This window comes from Denticeps clupeoides, chromosome 12 (genome assembly GCF_900700375.1).
Source record: "Denticeps clupeoides chromosome 12, fDenClu1.1, whole genome shotgun sequence".
Classification (NCBI taxonomy): Eukaryota; Metazoa; Chordata; class Actinopteri; order Clupeiformes; family Denticipitidae; genus Denticeps; species Denticeps clupeoides.
Genome location: NC_041718.1, coordinates 16,436,806 through 16,457,473, shown reverse-complemented (window position 1 = coordinate 16,457,473; position 20,668 = coordinate 16,436,806). Strand labels below are relative to the sequence as shown.

General features: G+C 42.0%; 1 protein-coding gene across 1 annotated transcript in view; it reads right to left on the bottom strand.

Annotated features, from left to right (window-relative positions):
• Window positions 1–4,383, bottom strand: part of cdh22 (cadherin 22) — a 116,309-nt gene extending 111,926 nt beyond the window's left edge. Inside the window, exon 1 of the mRNA XM_028998149.1 lies at window positions 4,236–4,383. The gene's annotated coding sequence lies outside the window, so the exon portion shown is untranslated. The remainder of the gene's footprint in view (window positions 1–4,235) is intronic.
• Between the last annotated feature and the right edge of the window lie 16,285 nt (window positions 4,384–20,668).

Below are 20,668 nucleotides of genomic sequence, written 5' to 3'. Positions count from 1 at the left end.
GATGTATTTACATGCCCTATGAATAACGGGGACTATCAGACAATTTTTTTTTTTTTTTAATGGCTGGTGACTGGGAAACAGACTAAGGAAATTCAGCAGACCCCCGAGCCTGCCTGTCAGCGTCATGGATCAAGGAGGGCGGAGGGGGCAGCCCACTGTCACGAAACAGCAATGCAGACGGCTGGGTCGGCCAGTGAAGCACACACGGAATTCATATAGACCCTGGGACGGAGATCTGGAATGCAATCAAATTCCTGCCTCCTGTCCAGGTGGAAAAATGCAAAAAATGCATTATTAAACACAATTTAAACCTGCCATTTTCTATTTTATTCCACACCTCCATGAGCCATGTGTTACGGGCAGGTAGAACATCCTATGATAGTGTCCCTGGGTCGGAAAGATAGGTGGAACAGTAGTAGCTGGATGTCAGCTCTTTAACAGTTCAAGGATCAGTTGAATGACAGCCCATGACAGCAGGGGCCACTTGTGGCAGGTCCAGGAACAGTTCTGGGGCATTGCAATACAAGCGTCCCACAAAGCGCCAGGCTTCTGGCATTGCTGTGCGGCAAACCAGCTCACGCTACTCCAGTTTACAGCCATAATGTCCATAATTGTACAGTCATGCATTATTCAATTCAAGAAATTGTTATCTAAAGTATTAATAGATGTTAGTAAGATGTATATATAAGGGTGTAAGGGTGGTAGTAGCCTAGTGCCTACGAAGGAGAAGACCCAGGTTCAAACCCCACTTACTACCATTGTGTCCCTAATTTGCTCCAGGGGAGGGCTGTCCCTGTAACTACTGATTGTAAGTTGCTCTGGATAAGGGCGTCTGATAAATGGTGTAAATGTAAAATATTTATTTGTTTATTTTGCATTTATAAAGCCCATAGTGGGCATGACTGGTGCTGAATGAAGTCCCATCACCTCTGTCTGGTGACGTAAGGTCTTTTCACAAAAAAAAAAAAACATCCTTATCGGTTACACTTGGAAACAATGAGAAGAAAGAAACAAGATTTTTAAAAAAACATGAAAAAACACACATCTCCAGTCGGCGGACCGCTGCCAAAAACCAGCATTCGATTCCAAAGCATAAATTGCCATGGTAACACTACTTGGTGATTTGCCGGTGGAAAAACACATTATAATTCTCGACCACTAAAAAGTGCTGTAGCAGGCCATTATGATATCATCTCATTATTTACCACCTTCCTTTGCGATTTTGGCCCATCTTCCATGTTTTTGCCCAATTTTGAGTTTTCAAAATTATGTTTGTAAAAAAAAATATCAAAAAAATATTTTTCCTGTAAAACAAAATAACTCACTGTTGCTGTTTCGCGTTGAACTAATTGCACACTGGTCCACAACCAATTAAACAGCTGCTCTGGATTGCTGGAGACCCAGCAACATTTGACAGTTCTGCCAACTTGGCAACAAGTGGGAAAAAGAAAGTTGCCAACTATGAGAGCAGGAGAATAAAATAATATTAGGGGAAAAAAAGCAATAATAAAAAGCTGAGGATATTAGAATATCGCCCACCATATTGAAAACATAGCTTATAGTCACGGCGCACGACAGGCCACCGTCAAAGGAACCCGAGCGGGTCGCTAATCATGATCCACGGCCGCTTCAAAAGAGATACGCTCCTCTATAATGCAGCCGGTGTGGACTAAATATTGATAATAAAAAATGTAAAAAAAAACACGTCGGACCTTGACTAAGCTTAGCCAGGAGGCATGCTGGAGATACGCTGAGACCAAGTAAATGAAGATTCGATGGTCTGATGAGACCTTAAATTGTGCATCATCCGGAAAATGCAACCCTTACCACGAAGTGTTGGCAGGACGATGCTGTCAGTATTACCTGCATAGCATAGCACAGGATAAACCGTATTTTTCGTAAATTAATTGTTCAAAAGGCAACCACGAACCACGCGTCTTCCAGGCTTCTCTCTTCAAAGGAAAAAGAAAGGTTTCCAACTCAAATAATTTCAATGAAACACACAAGATATATTTGGCCCAGTGTGGTAAATGTTAAAGCCTTGCTGGGATTTTAAATGATTGTTTTTACTGTAGTACTCATCAGATACTAAGTCGAGCCACTTTTGTTTCACTTACAACAAGACGCGACATGAAGGAAAGAAATAGGTATGGATCGTCTTGCCTTTAACGATCATTGTTATCTGACTGGTGGAAAAACGGTCACATGATAAGTGTTTCGGGTCAAAAGAATGGATGGAACACTTCAACGGTCGTTCCATTCAGATTTATTGATTTTGCCGCATATTTAGGACAATATGGCGCAGCACATTTCGACAGTATGGCCCCGTCAGTGTCTCAAAAGGAAATAATTCCAGTCGGGACAAAGGTTTTGGAGAATGAAAAGGCTCGTCCATTCCGGGTCACGGAACAATCTTTTTCTGCCAGTGTGGCCCCGCAGCCAGGTGGGGAAGGGAATTATTGAAAACGGGAAAATCTTCAAATAACGACTCGGGGCCCGAGCCCACCCCCCCTCTCAGAATATTTGACCATTCCTCTTAATCTGAAGTTCATCTCCCCAAAACCCACATTTGGATTTTAGGGACCGGTGGCTCGGCTCGTTGGCGTGGCGATGGCACCGGAGCAGGTGCGAGATTGGCACGCGGCTGACCGGCTAAGCGGAGGTCCGCGCCGGAGGAGGCCGCAGCAGGGCGAGCTCACCCGCAGGGCCCAGATCAATTAAAAAGCCTGCGAGCGCTCCGTCCCGGGGGCCGCGAAGCCTCCCTCATTTGTAAGCCGCGTCTGTCGCCTGTACGCCGCCGCCACATTCATCAGGGCGGCCACCGTCCCAGCCCCTCAACCCCGGTTTACTGGGAGAGTCGGTAAGCGGTAATCAATGGCGTCCACCACGCGCGTGGCTTCTTCCAAACGATTGGTCAGAGTTCCCCAGGGACAACCGGCCACCGGCGGGTGTCCGCAGATCATCGTAAATCCTTATCAGGCTCAATTTGTCAACACTTATTCATGCTTTGTACCGATGCAGGCGCGCATAATGAAATTAATTAAGACCCGTCGTTTCCGGCCCAGACAGACCGCGCACCGAAATGCAAGGCAGAGGCGGAGAAATGATTTCCTGAGCAATTTCCAGCGATGAGCTTTCCAGGAACGTTAAATATTGATGCCGCGGTTACGGCCATTTGGGTGAGGAGAACTTCAGGCACATTAGCCTCGTTCCGGTGCTCAAAACTCCGCCTGTCCAGGGTATCTGCCCTCAAGCGAATAATGACCACCAAGGTGGGACCCACACAAGGCAGCGGTGGAGGGCCAGTCTGACCGGAACGCCGAGGTCGGAACACAACCAGGAAAACCAGGAGGGAGGAGAAAGAAGAGAGGAAGAAACAAGATCCACTTTCTGAATCCGGCACCACGGCCACTTTTTCACTAAAGCCTTCATCGCCAGAGAGTGGACGCAACTGCAGATCAACATTGGTGAAATATTAAAGTGCCGAGGATGAAAGATTCATGGTAGCGGCGGCAGGAGAGACCAGACGACGGTGAAATACGCGCGTAAAAAAGCGCAGAACCAAACCCACGTCGAGTAATAGATGGACGATAATTGTTACGTAAAAGCAGAAGAGATGCCTCTCACACCCCGTTATCGTTCACACACACACACACACACGCAGTGGGCGAGAGAGAGAGAGAAAAACACACGCGTTATATGAAAAGAAAAGCCGATGCGTAAATTCGGCCCGGAGACCCCCAAAACACGCGTCCGCTTCCCCTTCATTTCATTCAAAAATCCGACAGAGACGAACCAGCAAGTTCCATAACTTCACCAGACACCAACTCGTCTATCGACAGAGGAACGGCGCCGGTGACAGACGTAACTAAATATCGCGTAAGCCCAACGGAACTGCCTTTTATTATAATAAAAATGATCTTATAATATCGGTTCTTTCTCTGGTAAACAGTAAAATAGAAACTAAGCTTCTTCTTCTTCTTCTTTTTTGGTAGTTTCCATCCTCGAATGTCGTTTCTCTCTATCCAAAACCTGACCCCGGGTTTTTCGGCACCAGAACTACCCCGGGTTCGCAACAAGTCCCGGGCGCGTCGCGCTTATTACCGGAGTCCGCGGGTCCGCCGCCCGCCGCGCACGGCGGAAAAGTGCAAGGGGACGAAAAAGCCGCTCCAAAAGCCCGGCAAGTGCGGCGCGCCACCCCCCCAGAAAAGGCGAGGTGCGCGCCCCCGTCTTACCTGAGCGCGCCGCCGGCGGACTTCTCCTCCGGAAGGAGGTAGGATCCGGTGTGGAGCGAGGTGCGGGAGAGGAGAAGAGACTCTGCCCCTCCGCCGGCAGCAGCAGCGCCGGAGAAGACCCTTCGCATGGCGGGGGCTGAGAGCGGCGCGGCCTGGAGCCCCTGGTGGCGACGGGGGGGACTGCAAGACATTTACATTTACGGCATTTACCAGACGCCCTTATCCAGAGCGACTTACAATCAGTAGTTACAGGGACAGTCCCCCCTGGAGACACTCAGGGTTAAGTGTCTTGCTCAGGGACACAATGGGATTTGAACCTGGGTCTTCTGGTTCACAGGCGAGTGTGTTACCCACTAGGTTACTACCACCCCGTCCAGAGAATAAATCCCTATAGATAATCTAATAGTAGATTGCATAGAAAAGGAACAATGCCTAATGATACTTAGATACTACATGGGAAAGAAAAAAAAACTTTTATGCTTTATTTTGGTATGATAACCTTACATCTTCCGCCTCCGAGGTGCTACAGTGTCAGAAATGGGGTACAGCAGGGGTCCCTTCCTGATTAAAATATAACGCCTAGAAAGAATGATCACACCTCAAGCTACCTTGAGGACCATAATGTGCCTACACTGTATGTAGCCTTGAGGTACAAATGAGTCGCTTAATAGACTCTACACCAGCAGATGTAAAGAACAGTAAAGTGTCTTTTTTGCGACTCTGTTTATGCGATTACATCGTCAATGGTAGCCGGAAAAGAAAAAGAGGCGGGATGCTTACTGGCTGCTGCTCCACTTGATGTCTCTATTTGCGGCTTTATTTACTGTGACCATCCCGGGTTAAGTACCAGGCTGAAAGGCCCAGGATCAATACTTCACCCTGAGGTGAGTTCACACAGACAGGCCTGAAGCGTAAAGGTGAAATGTTTCTCAGAGCCTCGCCGCCCTGGTTCCTCGGTGCACAGCCCCTCCGATAAACCCCTGAGCTCCGAGCTATCGATATCGTCATAACGCGGAGTGGTGAGCGTCAGGCGTGGGTGGGGGGAGGTAGCAAAGCTTCCTGTATTAGTATTCATAATCTCTATTGATTGCTGGCCGCACATATCTGCTGTCACAAATGATTTAATGCCCTGAAACAAGAAAACGTGCACTTTGTCTTCAGGCCAGTTCATATGTAATCTTCTGGCCAGTAAGCTCTTGTAAGATCAGACTCTTGTGTCAGGATTTAAATGCATTTCTTTAAAGAGCAATGTTGAGGGGGAAAAAACAGCAGGTAAAATGGTGCTTTTGTTGAAACAATTAGTTAATTAAAAAAGAAATGTTAAATAAAAAAAATGTACCCTCATAAAAATAACAGAGACAGCATTATTCAAAATCAATTTTATTACATTTTAATCAATTTGAAATCAAAATTATTTATGAAAGTAAGAAGCTATAAGAGTCCAACACACCACGTTCCACAAACAAATAACCACGAACAGCCCAGTAACCGACCGAGTTGCGCAAATACCACTCTGTACAAATAGCAGCGCTGCAATTTACTTCCCTGTGTGTAGAGGTGCCAGTTCAAAATGTGGCCTTTCCTATTAGTTCTGCTGTCTGTACTCAATGTGCATTCATTATCTTCAACAAAATGAAAAAGGCAAACTGAATATCCCATCGGAAAACATTTCTGAAACCTTCAAACCCTTGGTTCCCAAACTGTGGTACCCAGGCTCCCTCTGTTAACATTTGACAGCTGTTGTGTTTTAAATGCAGTGTGGCTCTTATTCCTAATTGAGTCAGTAAAGTTAATGCCTTCAGTAAAGTTAATGCCTTGTTTGATGGTCATTAACAAATCATTTTCATTTTCGGAAACTATGGAGTACTATGATTGCCAAAAATAAAAGATCAATTATTTAAAATGAGAAGCTACATATATATATTAATATATTAATTCATGAATTAAATTACAGATGATTGGTTTGTCTTGAATCTGTGTCTTTTCATGAGTGATTAGCAGACTACATCAAAGCAGGGGATTCAGGAATTTAGTGAGGTAGTAATAGTGATGTAGTTCATATCTTGAATGGTAGCACCTATGAAGGTACAACAAAATGTGTCTGCATTTAACCCATCTCAATTAGCAAGCAAAGGGCAGCCATGAAAAGTGTGTGGGGACAGTATCTTGATCTAGGGGGCCTCAGTAGCACCTCGCTGTACCCACTTCATTAGCTGCCTGGTTCCATTATTCTCTCCCAGCTATGATCCTAATTCCACCCGCTGCTCAGTTTTTAAGGTTAATATAAAGTGTCAGAAAGAATGATTTCTAATGCGCTAACTGTGCCAAAATCAAATCAATTGTGAAATATTTCAATGTGACAACTTTAATTAATTAATAATGTTTATTTTTCAAGTTTTTAGAATTCGTCATATTGAAAGAGTTAATAAAGATTTAATTTCCAATTTTTTATCATTTATAACACATTTGATTATTTAAACAGTGGTGGATTTATCTATTCAATTTTTGCACTCACTAGGAAATGAGTTGAATAGGCCTACACAACTGTTTTACTGTGCGAGTTGGTGGTCAAACTCAAAAGTTTGCAAACCGGATGTACCAAATGTAAAACAGTAGGTGGCAGCTTGAGCCATTAAAAATATATCTATTTAGAAAAAACAGTATTGAAGTTTCATTACAGTAACATTTTGTGGCCTAATTTACAGTCCAATTTTTAAAAAGAAATTGTAAGTGAGCAGGTATGTTTAAATATCACTGAACATTTCAGTCAAGTGTGAGCCAGTTTCACAGTATGTCCAAAGAAATATTTTGCTGCATTGATGGATATGGGCCTGTGTGACGTGTGACGTGATCGTGTTTTCTTTACACATGATTTATACTCACTGAGGGACAAGAGGAGACAGATACTGGATTGACGGGTGGATGCCTATTCGGAAATCAAAAAGCCAGCCGGTTATGTTGTCCAAATGCGTTGTCTTGGGGGAAGAAGAATCATTTAATTTGCATTATTCATTTCCCAGATGACCTTATCCAACAAGCGAATACAAACTGGGGGGGGGGGGGGGGGTGAGAGAAGCAAATGGGCACTTAATAATTTAATTAGTTAATTCTTGATACGGGATTGGGAAAAAAAGGAGAAGCAGAAGAGATTCGGAGCGATGCAGAGTTATCGCCACGCTGACAGACGAAGACATGAAGACGTATCAAGCCTATCTGCTTGCACATCACTTTCATATGCGTGGAAAACATTAGATAGGCCTCTATCTCTGAAACTTCCCCACAGCTGCTCGGAGTGACTCCAGATAGGGTATTTTCACCCACGACCGTGAAGCCGATAATCGCCTCTGATTTGATTTTATCGGCCCAGAGACTCTGCGACTCGTTCAGAAAGACCCTCGGAGCTACAGCCCTACCCCTTTCCGCCCAGCGCTGCCCACCGTGCAGGCATTTACCTAAACACAGAGGCATACAAAAGAGGGCAGTTGCGGGCAGCTAGCCGCCGGAGCCACGGGCACGTTTTTTTCCTCTGTCTCCCCTCTTTGTTTTAACATTACCGCGAATTACGTGCAGGAAAAGCTATGAGTCATTTCCTAACAGTTCACGAGCCTAAAAATAGAGCGGCTTATTTGCCTCATTAATCTTTCTTTAACCCCCCCTGAGACACGAACTGGGGGACACAATTCGGTTATTTAAGAATAGAAGGTTCCTTTAGTTGTGTAGCATTAGGGGGGCGTTGCATTATGCGCACTTGTTTCCGGGAGCTGAGAAACTATTTATTGCACTTCCCCAACTTGCCCATAATTGAGCAACTTTTTAGTTTTTTTGTAGGGGGGTGCTGAAATGTTACCACAGGACGGCCCGAGCATGTCTGCAGTGGCTCCAGAGAGAGGAAGTGCCCGGTGTCCAGGCCACTGAATACCTGAAATACCATCTCAGCTTATGCATATGTTTTTTAATACTACATGCCCTGCATGGTTTGCCGAGAAGGATTGTTTACCTCCAAAGTCACCGTATTCAATTTCAAATGCATTGTCTGAAGGCAACTGAAGTCTAGAAAGGATATTCCAATGGGAAGATGCTACAAAATAAGACTAAAAAAGCGTTATCAGCTATTAAGGAAATGGGTTTGTGGCTTTGGAGGATAAACAGTGCCGAAGCAATCAAGGCGAGGCTTTAAATAAAAGGGATTTTTAAACGCGTTTCATGTGAGGGGAAGGGGAAATGCAACGTCCGCCACTGGTGCTAATTTCTGAATAATTAATGTATTTTAGTGTCTGGAAACAGTCTGGCTGGCTAAAAGAAACATTAAATATAAATATTAATACATGTATATAGTGTGTATGTCCATTTCATTCAGAGATGCGACTATGGAAGAACCATCAGGGCAAGGATGTTGCCAATGGCGAACAATTGATTGAAGCCAAAGGGAAAAAGAGCATCAGCATACTAATGTAATTTATATCAAATTTTCCTCTTCGCTGTCCTCCAGCCATAAATGGCCACAGCTTCAACATAAAGAGAAAATGAGAAAAAAAAGTATATTTCATCATTATAGTGAAAATGAATAGTGTTGCATCAGTTCAACGGATCTTAACAATTTACAGCCCACCTTGACAGGCCCTATGATGAGAAGGGCTTTGCTTTCTGTTGTTTTTTCGTTTCAAGTGCACATTTTTCAATATGGCGAAGGTGCTCTAAGGTTCCACGTCTGCAGGATTAATGTGCGCACGGTAGATGCATGTGTTCCAGCTGAGCAAGCTTTTACAAACGGCAATGTGCCTCTATTGGCAATGGGAGTGAGGAAGGGGTTTTACATAATATTGACCAAAATAGAAATAGCATATTTCATTCTCTGGTTCTAAAGACAAAGTGCGGTGGATTGTTTAGAGGGGGAAATAAGGACGAATGCAGGCGCCATGAAAATAACTAAAAAAAACAGTTGTTTTTATTGTAAGTGTGTGAGTTGGACGAGGACGAGTAAAACAGAATCAGGACCGAGCTGTACAAGGTTGATTGTTTGTCTCTGGGACAACCATGTTTGCGTGAGGCTGACCAGAAGACCCTTCGGAGGCTGGATCAAAAGAGCAGAAGGTTAATTTTTCACAAGGTCACGGCACCTGAATGATTAGGCCAGACGCAGAGTGCACCTCAGACCAAGCCTTGTCCCCTCCATCCTCAATCGCTCAGTCTCCTCCGTCTGACAGAACAGGCACCAGAGGGGGGAGGGAGAAACTGAATCTGTGTGTGTGTGTGTGTGTGTGTGTGTGTGTGTGTGTGTGTGTGTGATGGAGTGAGAGTATTTTTAAAAATCTAAGCTGTCTTTCAGAGGATAAACTGCCACTGAAGATGTCCCAAGGAAGGAGCCCAGCTGCTAGAAGGGCCTAAAACAGGTACAGCAGCATAATGCGATTTAGCACGGCGCAGATTAACACCACGCTGTTTACCATCATGGGGTCCACATCAAAACCGGAGCGTCATTTACAGTGGCGTGCAAAAAAAAAGAGAAAAGAAACCCCTCTGAAAAATAACACGATTTCAACTCCAAGCCACTTTAAAGGTGATAGAAGCAGGAAAAGTCACTCTCCAGCCGGCGGGCGTCTCTCTCGCCAATGCTGAACATCAAATAAATGAAATGGGGAAGGGGGGAAAAACGATGGCTCGGCAATTTTCACATTTCGCCGGCATGAGACCATGCTTCGGTAAAATCAGGCATGCAGTGTGCACCCATTAGGACCAGCCCGAATTCCGAACAAGTGCTGCCTCTCGGCCGTGCGGCCCTCAGAGGCAATATGGGTAAGCCTTTCAATAAATTCAAAATCATTCTCTTGGAAAGGAGTGCACTTAAAATGTTAAGTGGGATGAAAGCCGCACCAAGGTTTTCCTTAACAATGAGATTTTTCAATAATTGCATACTTTGTTGTGAACAGAAGAACTGAAGACACCAGCGGCATCGGGAGTAAATCAAGGAGTTTATTCTCGAGGATGGAATTGATGGAATTTCTACATTCGGTTTTATTTAAACAGTGTCTTTTAAATCTGATGTATTTCTTTGAACGGTGCGCAACATCGAGGGCTTTTCCTCAGCTAGAGAACAGGCCTGGTTTGCGACACTCGAAACTGCTGCCAGTGACCTTATAGTTCTGCAGATGGAAAAACCCCAGTAGATGGTAGTTCTGTGGGATGCACACATGGGGTCTAACTTCATCTCGGTTTCCAAGGTATATCTAGACATATATAATGGTCTTGTCACGAATTTGCATGCCTTTGTTGTCTGACTGCTTGGCAACGTACGTATACCCTGTAACAACCAGACAACAAGGATATGTAAATTAAAAAAGTTATCTTGTACTTACTGCCCATTTTACTTCCTATAATGAGGAAAAATATAGGGCTCACAATGATCCTCTACAATTTTGGATATTGTACTAAATTATGCCCATTCAAGTTACAGAAGGCAATCAAGATGTGTTGAAAATTGCGCCATGCCTTCTCGACTTGTAATTATTGTACAATCCATGTTGCTGTGTCCTTAATTGCTGGCCATGAGTGTGGACCATTCTCACAGAGAAATTTTGTGCATTTCAGAGCCAGACCGGAGCTGCAGTGGAACACTAGCCACTCACACAGGCAGCGATTGCAGTAATGTATCACTTATTATGGACTTTATTATACCAGCGCTCTGTGGATCCCAGAATCATTGTAGTCTCATTTTCATTTAAGGGGGAAAAAAAACCACCTTCACCTGTTCGCATGCTGGTCGTATTTGTCATTACCATGTGATATTCCTGCCTCTGGCTAGGACGCCGCAAGATTTGAATATCAAAGTAATCTTTTCAAAGTGGAATGCAGGGTAGCCTGAACAATAAGCATCCCACAGAAAGCACTGAGCTCCATCACACACTACATTTATCTGTGCTAAACAAAAGAAATCATATTGTGTGTGTGTTGTGTGTGTGTGTGTGTGTGTGTGTGTGTGTGTGTAAGCCATTGTGCTGGGTGCTGTACAGTTTGGCAGAGCAGCTCAGCGCATTGCTTTGAAAATGGAAAACTACCACATGTAATGAAATGTAAGGCAATGAAATATCTCTACGTAGGAACATACTCAAGACGAGACAAGGTGGGTTTCAGATAAATACATTTTGCATCATTCACAGACTATGCAGTCCATGGCCGAATGCTGTATGGTCACATCAAGAACTGTGTAACATATATAAAATCTAATGCATTTAACATATACTGTCACGGTGGTTACACGGCAGGGAAACAACATGGCACAAGGACAATACACACCGACGTAGACAAGTAAACACATTCAATAACAGGGCAGCAACAAAGCAGAAACAAGGTACATTTATTTGAGATATAACAGGCGAAAATACTTAGGAAATCAAGGGCACACATACGCACAAAATAAAACTCTGATCTGGAATATGGTCCGAGTCCTGACAGATGTACACTATTGACACTGTGTCTTTACCTCGCTCTATTATAAATGAAACATTAATAATAAAACTCATAAATATGCTGACACTGTGTCTGTTCCATGGGCTGGATGGGATTTCAGCAACTTACTACCCATTACTATCATTCCCTCTGAACGTACCACCAGCACCCCCGATATAAGAATAGGATTATTAAATGTTAGATCCCTTACACCTAACACGCTCATTGTCAATGAAATTATTACAGATCAGGGGTTTGATGTACTGTGCCTGACTGAAACTTGGTTAAAACAAAACGAATTTGTAGCATTTCTAGTCCTCCTGGATACAGCAATGTACACCAACCTCGCTTACCTGGAAGAGGTAAATTACTGGCGTTGCAGTAATTTATAATGATAACCTCGGTATTACTCATAAACCCGGACATGGATTTAACTCTTTTGAGATTCTACATACCAATATAACTCATGTAGTCTCACAAAATAAAAATCCTAAATTCATTCCATTGATTATTATTTATAGGACATTATTCTGAGTTTCTTTACAGATTTTGTCTTCAACTTAGTTGTATCTGTGGATAAATCCTAATTGTTGGCGACTTCAACATCCACTGTGATAAATTAGAAGACTCACTAAGAACAGCATTCCTGTCTTTACTAGACTCAGTTGGAGTTAACCAACATATAACAGGACCTAGTCATGAAGGTGGTCACGCGCTCGATCTTGTACTGATCTTCGGTTTAAATATAGAAGATATAGTTACTCTTCCGCAATCTGAAAAGATCTCAGATCATTTCCTCATGGCTTTTAAAATATGTCTCAGACACAATAAACTCAACTACCGTCGTTGTAGAGACAAACAGACAATTACATCGAGTACGGCACAGAAGTTTATTAATACCTTACCAGATTTATCAACGCTAATAAACTCACCGTCAGACCACGCTGAACTCGACCAAGCGACCGAATGTCTAGAATTAACACTGCATAGTATGTTAGATAAAGTCCCTCCCCTCAAAAGGAAGATAGTAAGAGATAAAAACTTAATTCCTTGGTATAATGATCACACACGCTCGCTTAAAAAAAACGCCCGGATATTAGAACGCAAATTGCATCGAAGTAAATTAAACGTATTCCGAATAGCTTGGAAGGAGATCCTACTTAACTATAAGAAGGCTCTTAGCACGGCTCGATCAACGTATCTCTCCTCGTTAATAGACAAAAACAAAAAGTATTCCCGTTTAGCACTATAGCCAAACTAACCTGGAATAAGACAGAAACGGATACTACCACTCAATATCATCATAGTAGCGATGATTTTATGAATTTCTTTATTACTAAAATAGTCATGAATAGAGATAAGATTAAAAGCACAACAAATAGCTCTGCCGATATTTCTATGGAAAATAATATTCAAATAGCTGACCACCGATTAGAATGCTTCAACTTTTACTAAAGAACCTGAATTAATTAAACTAATCTCGTCGTCAAATCAATGTACTTGCACTTGGGATCTGATTCCAACAAGGTCCCTTAAGGAAGTAGCACCCGATATTATAAATTCTATCCTCAAGATTGTTAACTCGTCGCTTAGCACCGGCCACGTACCAAGTTCGTTCAAGGTAGCAGTCATTAGACCCCTAATTTAAAGGCCTGATCTTGATCGCAGTCAGCTTTCAAATTACAGACCGATATCCAACCTTCAGTTTATATCAAAAATCTAAGCTGAGCGCATACCTAGACAGCAACAATATCCATAAAGTATATCAATCGGGATTTAGACCTCATCATAGCACTGAGACAGCGCTGGTTAAAGTGGTTAATGACCTGCTGTTGGCCTCTGATCAGGGACGCATCTCGCTGCTTGTCCTGCTTGATCTGAGTGCAGTGTTTGACACTATCGATCACGCTATTCTCCTTGCCAGGTTAGAGAATGTTATTGGGATTAAGGGAACAGCCCTTGAATGGTTCAGATCATATCTGACCAACTGATATCAGTTTGTGGATATCAATGGTGTTTCGTCTTTACATAGTAAAGTAGAGTTTGGTGTTCCACAAGGTTCTGTCCTAGGTCCGTTACTTTTTTCTCTATACATGTTACCTTTAGGTGACGTCATCTGCAAACATGGTATTAGCTTTCATTGCTACGCTGATGACACACAGCTGTATCTGTTAACAATGACAGATCAGAGGCAGCAGCTGAACAATATAGAGAATTGTCTGAAGGACATTAGACAGTGGATGCTCACCAACTTTCTCCTCTCACCCCGCAATACCTGACTGAACATTTAGTTCTTTACGACCCGCTACGCCCCCTTCGATCAATGGGTGCAGGGTCACTACTGGTACCAAAAGTACAGAAGGTCACAGCTGGGAGCAAATCCTTCTCCTATAGAGCACCGCAGTTGTGGAAAGGCTTGCCTGTCAAGTCCTAGACACTCATTTCACTTCACTTTGACGCAGTGTCAATTATAAAGTTCAGTTTATCACAGAGTCTGTTAGACACAGACACAGACAAAGTTAAATTCACCCTAGTTAGGCTGTCCTAGTTAGGGTACCGGACCACTGTAGCACCAATAAACCACTATTACCACATATTTCAGTATCGGTCATACAGTGCAACCGTCTGCCGCTGCTTCTGTTTGTTTTCTCCAAGACACAGAATCAAGCGCCCAGACTCCAGTGAAGAGTCAAGTAAATTAATCCTGGTTCCTGACAACTGCTAAATGAGGACATACCATGAAACAAACCAGAGGGTCACCACAGCCACCATCGCCGTTACGGCTACGGCTTCAGGGATCTTCAATTGGACCAGTAGCATCATTATGGACACGTAATCTAGACCATGACACTGGACTACGTTCTGGACTTCTCCAACCCTACAACTGTAGGACTTATTATTATATTGTATAAATCATCACCAGCCCGGCACTGACACCATTTGCAGGCTCACTCTACCCTGGAAGGGGGTCCCTCTCTATCACTCCTTCCCAAGGTTTCTTCCTTTCTTTTTTTTCTCTCTCCTAGAGTTTTTCCTTGTGTGCAGAAGGGTCACGTATGGGGAGTGTCAACTGTAAGGCTTGTCAAATCCCATTGAGACATACTGTATGTGATTTTGGGCCATATAAGAAATAAATGTTGTTGTTGTTGTTCCAGAATAGTTGGGAATGAAATGAAAACCAAAAGACTTTCACATCAGACAGGCCAATGTTTAATTCACAACAAAGCACAGATGATATAACAAATATTAAAACTGGGAAACTGTACACCTTTAGCCAAAAATTTGAATCCTGCTTCAGGTTCCAATGAAGTTGTCACTGGGGCAACTCAGGGCTGAAAAAAGTGTTAAAAGCTTCAGCTGGGAGAACATCTAGCAGCTAGATAATTGATCAGGTTTTCAACATGATAGGCTTTAAAATGTATGTCTCTGAAACAATAAGATGGCCAGAGTGCGTAAAAAGATCGTGGAATGCTTTAAAAACAGTGTTCCTCAATGTCAAATTGCAAAGGCAATTAATCTGCAACAGTGCCAAAACATTAAAAGATACTAAAAACTGTAGAAAGCTGTGTGCAAGGTACAAGACAAAAGACCTTTATTGGATGCCCATGTTCAATGCCATTGTGTCAATGACATTACTAAATTTCCCAACTAATTTGAGACCTGTAGCATGCATTAATTCTAAATGAGCTCTTTTTGTTCATAAAATAGTCAAATTGATCAGGCTAAGCATTTGCTTTGGATTTTATGTACAGTACAGGCCATACGTTTGGACACATCTTCTCATTCAGTGTCTCCCCTTTTTGTTAAGTACATAACAAACGTACATAGCGAGAATCTGCCAATGTAAATGGTCATGAACATAAAGAAAACACATTGATGTGAGGTGTGTCCAAACCTTTGGCCTGTACTGTATATAACATAATAATATCATGTGATTTTTAAATTCTTGTTAATTTTATGTTATGTTAAATTAAAATAACGTTCCAACTTCTCCAGAATTCAGGTTGTAAATGGAAAATAAGATTAGAATAGCATGATGCAAATCGATTAGACGCTAACCCCTTTGGAGGGAGGGGTGGCTTAAAGGCCTGAGTCTGCAGGACATGTCTGGCATAAAAGGAAAATTCTGCTCAGCAAGAAAGATTAAACTATTAGCTTTCATACATTAGGATTCTTACTTATTATTATTTATTACATACTTATTACCAGCATATTTAAGAAAGTGTAAATGTTGTAGTTGTAGAGGTGATTATTGGTCATTCCTCAGAATGTTTGCAGTAGTGGGCTCCTGCAGCACAACAATACAATATTGTGTTTTTTATTATGAGGCCAAATACTTTTTTTCATCAATCTTATATCATTGTAAACTGTACTGAGTCCTACTTTTGAGGACCTTCTCAGCGATTCACATCCGAGGGACAGCAATTTTTGCATTTGCTGGGACTGAGCTACAAGGTGCCAATCCAGGTGCATAACTCATCCAGTGCAATTTGGAAGTCGGACAAATGGCCACAGGCCTGTTGCATATCTCAGCACAGAAAGGAGCTGTCCATGACTGTTAATATTAAAGGACCCAATATTGTCCCCTGAGCTGCACCATAGGTCAGCTCTAGCCACAGGCTTGAAACTGATTTTCTAACCCTGTTCCTGATTTATACAAACATATATTATATATAACAAGGGACAGGACATGTAAAACGTGTTTATTAAGTTAATCCAAAAGACCAATGGGTATCGAATATTTACACAGCATGCTCATGCATTTATGATATTTAGACATTTAAACATGAAACACTAGTATGCAAAAGCATTTTATGTGTAATTATATTGCACATGAATAAAATTGTAGGGTTTACTATAAATGTTCTCCAGAAAAGCTCTTGGACAATCATGACAGCAATATTTTGAATTGACTTCTTACATGTTTGTACGTGTCCAGGTTATTCTAATTCAGTAATCCCCTCTGTGCAGAGAATCGCTGTATGCATATATGAACTGCCATCCAGGAATAGGCCCCAAACATTAATGATCAAAGGAAAAGCCTATACACTTTTACCACTTACTTCTTCAAGTTTATAGCGTTTTGCGATGATGATGTCTGCTTTAATCACAGTAGCCATTTATGGGAAAAAAACAGGCAGCATTTATCAGACTGGGAATGTCCCTTGGCCAAAACAATAGCATACCGCATGCAAATGTGATCAATGTGTAACTCGGTTTTCCCGAGGAAACAAAGAGCGCTATCCCCCCCCAACCTCTTTATAAAAATTCTTTCAACAGAGAAACAAACAAATACTTTGCAGCATTAATCCCCGGCAACGAGGTACATAAAAGTCACCCCGACAAAAATTTCAGCTATGTCAACAGCAAAAGCCACATGCCAGGCCTCGTTCAGGGCTCCCATGCATCAGTCGGCACAATCTTGTTACTGAGCCACCGTACACATGCCGTAGTCTGCTGTAAAATTTGTTTATTTTTCTCACTTTGCAAACATTAGATCAGATACAGTTAGAATTTTCATGTAATATTTAGAAGGTTCCCTTCTTTTTTTAAGGGCAATAATGTTTTCTTCCCTCACGCTTCTTGCTTTGAACTTAGCTCTTATTCTATGTGTGTGTGTTTTTTTTTTAATGTCATCAAATAAAATAATGTAGTTAGTATTCATGAGCAGTGGGCCACTTATGTGCAGACTGGAAATCTGTCATACACGCGCGGAGCTTTTGAAAAACCCAGCAATGTTTTTTTTTTTTGTGTGTGTTTGTGTGTGAGCAACGTGCACCCCATTTCATTTGACTTCTGCCACTCGCATAACTTTCTCTGCAGTTTTCTCCTTCAGAGAGGTTCTCTCAAAGCCGGCTTCACTTCAAGCATGGCATTACTGTATTTGATCCCTTCTGGTCTTTGTAGAACAGTGGTAGATGGAAACCTTCATCTTTACAAGGGACTTAAATTGTTCATTCAATATGGGAAAAAAAGCCCAATCCAATCCGAGACAAAAAAGGGACTTGAGGACGAATATTTATCCTGACACAGATAAATAAGAACAGAACATAGAGCTGCTGGACTTTGGTAGTCCTAATTCAAATTTCATATTTTACAGTAAGCCATGTGCATGCAAGTGGGGTTATCGTAACGACAATCACGGGTGACGATTGATTCATACACAATGGCCCGCTGAGGTAAAAGTCACATGATGCCCTGGCTCAGATAGACAACGCTGATAGATGAGCAGCATCATTCCGTTGCATGTCTAACACTTTAAATGGGTTGATGAAAATTCAGCAGCACGTCGTGCTCTTTTTTTTTCTTCTGTTCCTCTACAGCCATTAATTCTTCATAGCAAGAGTCATATTTCTCAAGAAAATTAATTCTGGTGACTGATTTGCTTTTGTAATAACCTAATAGTTTGCCCCTAGCCTGTTCTCTCAGCTGGAACTGATAGAGAGAAGAATGTATCGATTGAGTGTCTTGCGCCGCTCGTGATCTAATATAGAGATTTAATTTTGTTTCTTTTTTTTCCAATTTCTCCAACCTTCTTTGATAAGCAAAATAATAACAGAGAGTGAAAAATGTGCGACATGATTCACAATGACTGCATATCACAAAAGGAGCCTGTGTAGCCTTGATGACTTCAGTCTCTATAAGCCCTTAGTCAAACACTGGGTGACTGACGTTGAATATGAAACAGTGTTAAAAAGGATGTAATAGAATAAACTAAACAGAGACGAGTCAAAGTTTGCAAATGGCACTGGGGACACGATGCTATTGTGCACATTCAGAGGTAAATAAATAACACAATGTTGCATGCAAATCTGGAAGTTGAGCACTTTGTCCAAAGTTAGAATCAACTTGTATTGGCTAAGGAATTTGGAACAACAATACAATGCAATCTATAATGTGATGAAATCAATAAAGATATTATCTACAGACACAGTGTCGCAAAGAGGTATTTGGCAACCTCCGATTGTGCAAGTTGTCCCAGTTGAATAGATGAGAGAGGTCTGTCATTTTCATCATAGGTACACTTTTTTTTCTAAATTAATTTGTATACAGTGCAGAAAATAGCAAATGTTTGCCTCAATACTTTGTAATATAACCTTGGTAGACAATGACAGAGGTCAAATGTTTCCTGTTGGTCCAGGTTTACAGGTTTAGGTTTACATACACACAGGTATTTTGGTCGGATCTGAACAAATGACCTTCTCACAATCCTCCTCTGGATCATCCAAATGGTCTTTAGCAAACTTGAGATGGGCTTAGACATACATTTACATTTATGGCTTTTTGCAGACTTATCCAGAGCGACTTACAACATGCTTTCATGTTACCATCAATGAATTAATCCATGTTGTGGCTTTGTAGGCCAGAATCAGTATTGTGAATATGATGCGGGCAGCTACTGGGAGCTAGTGGAGGGAGCGTGGCAGCAGGGTGGTTTGGGAGAATTTGGGAAAGTTGAAAACCAGTCATGCTGCAGCATTCCCTATTAGTTCTAGAGGCCGGATGGCATTCAAAAGTCGACCTACCAGAAGGGAGTTAAAGTAATCTAGTTGTGAGATTACTAGGGACTTAAAGAAATAGTAAGAGGTCGGTGAATATGTTGATGTTTTTGTCTTCATTCTCATTCTAAAGGTAATTCTTTTAACGTGTAAACATATCAAGCAGGTTTTCACAACTTATCCATGCACAGTTGGCTCCTGGTAATGTGTGTGACATGTTGTTATGACATAGTGAACAAAGCAGTCATCGAGGTAAAAAGAGACAATTCTGAAAAAACATATTCATCTTCATCATTCATCTTCAGATACGTACTTCACTTTGTCCTGCTACAAAAATACAAAATATGTTTCTTCCATTAGATTCTTCATATTTGCCACAGAGTAGGGACACACTGTATTAAGTCTTTACACGTCACATTGAAGTGCCATTGAGTCACAATACATGTGTGTATATGACAACAAATCTTTAAACTTGACTTTTGAATAGCCATTTAGAGTTGATCTGACACCTGTTACAATGTCCAAAAAGCCCCCCCTCTCAGAAGAGGAATGAGATCTGCGGTTTTGGCTATTGAAACAAAGGGAAATGTTTACCTCGGCTACTGAGGATCATTTTGATTTTTTTTTTTTCAGGGCACCTTCAAAACACTTCACAGATGGACAGAGCAAAGTGCTGTGCGACTATTAATTACTGCGTCGAGTTATGCAACGTTCGGCTAGCTGGGGTGTTTTAATTGCTGCCGTATTCGGAGTGCAGCACTATAACACAGCCTTGGCTCCTTGTGCATAATTGCCACCCTGTATCTGACCGTCCCCCTGATGCTTTATTTTATGTCATGCCTTAAATCCCTGCCACAGATTACTGTAGGAGCTGTCAGCTAAGCTTCATTACCTGGTCCCACTGCCAGCAATTTTGCCCAAAAAAAAATAATAATAAACTGCCTGTTCGGTATCTCAAACGCAGTAGTCAAGCATGAGATGATAAACACAACTATCAGACGAACCAATTACTCTCATTTTGTAAATATTCTGTTCTGTTTCCGCCTCCTCTGCTTGCAGACATTATCTTTATTGCACTGGGTGGTGGTGGTAGTGGGGGTCTGTGTTTATTCCAAGATCCGGGCCGTCTCTTTTTAACAGATTCACTGCAACAACCAAAAAAACACGCTTTGAATTAAATTAATTGGAGGAATTAAAAATTCAGTATCAGGGAGTGAGCTGGATTCAGAGGGTCTCTGGTTTCTCCCTCCCTCTCCATCCATCGCGCTCTCTCTGCTGAATATGCCCATGAAAGACTGAGAAAAACCCTGTGGGCGACTGTTAGTGAAAATCCATGTACTGGGTCTTATTAAAACTTAATGACACCTGCCCTCTCTTACATCCATTAGCTTCGAGCTAAACAAATGATCCTCTGAGACACCTTTTATTCATCTCTCAAAGAGGAGGCCATTTAAATGACAGCAGAAAAAAAAAAATTCAGGTCCATATTCA